At 39.9% G+C, this 218-nt stretch overlaps 1 protein-coding gene across 1 annotated transcript in view; it reads right to left on the reverse strand.

Annotated features, from left to right (window-relative positions):
- Positions 1-218, reverse strand: part of ndufb7 (NADH:ubiquinone oxidoreductase subunit B7) — a 2816-nt gene that overhangs the window by 476 nt on the left and 2122 nt on the right. The gene's annotated exons all lie outside the window — the stretch shown is intronic.

Genomic DNA, 218 nt, shown 5'->3' on the forward strand with positions numbered 1-218 from the left:
GTGGCACAGGGAACATTTCACGAGTCAAAGGAAAAATGGATTCAATAAAATTGCAGCAAATTTTGGACGCTAACTTGATGCCATTTGTGAAAAAGATGAAGGTAAAGAGAGGATGCTTCTCCAAATGGATAATGATCCTAAATACACCTCAAAAATCCCAGTGGATTACATCAAGAGGCGTAAACTGAAGGTTTTGCCATGGCCTTCACAATCTCCTG

Source organism: Etheostoma spectabile, chromosome 2, assembly GCF_008692095.1.
Source record: "Etheostoma spectabile isolate EspeVRDwgs_2016 chromosome 2, UIUC_Espe_1.0, whole genome shotgun sequence".
Taxonomy (NCBI): Eukaryota; Metazoa; Chordata; class Actinopteri; order Perciformes; family Percidae; genus Etheostoma; species Etheostoma spectabile.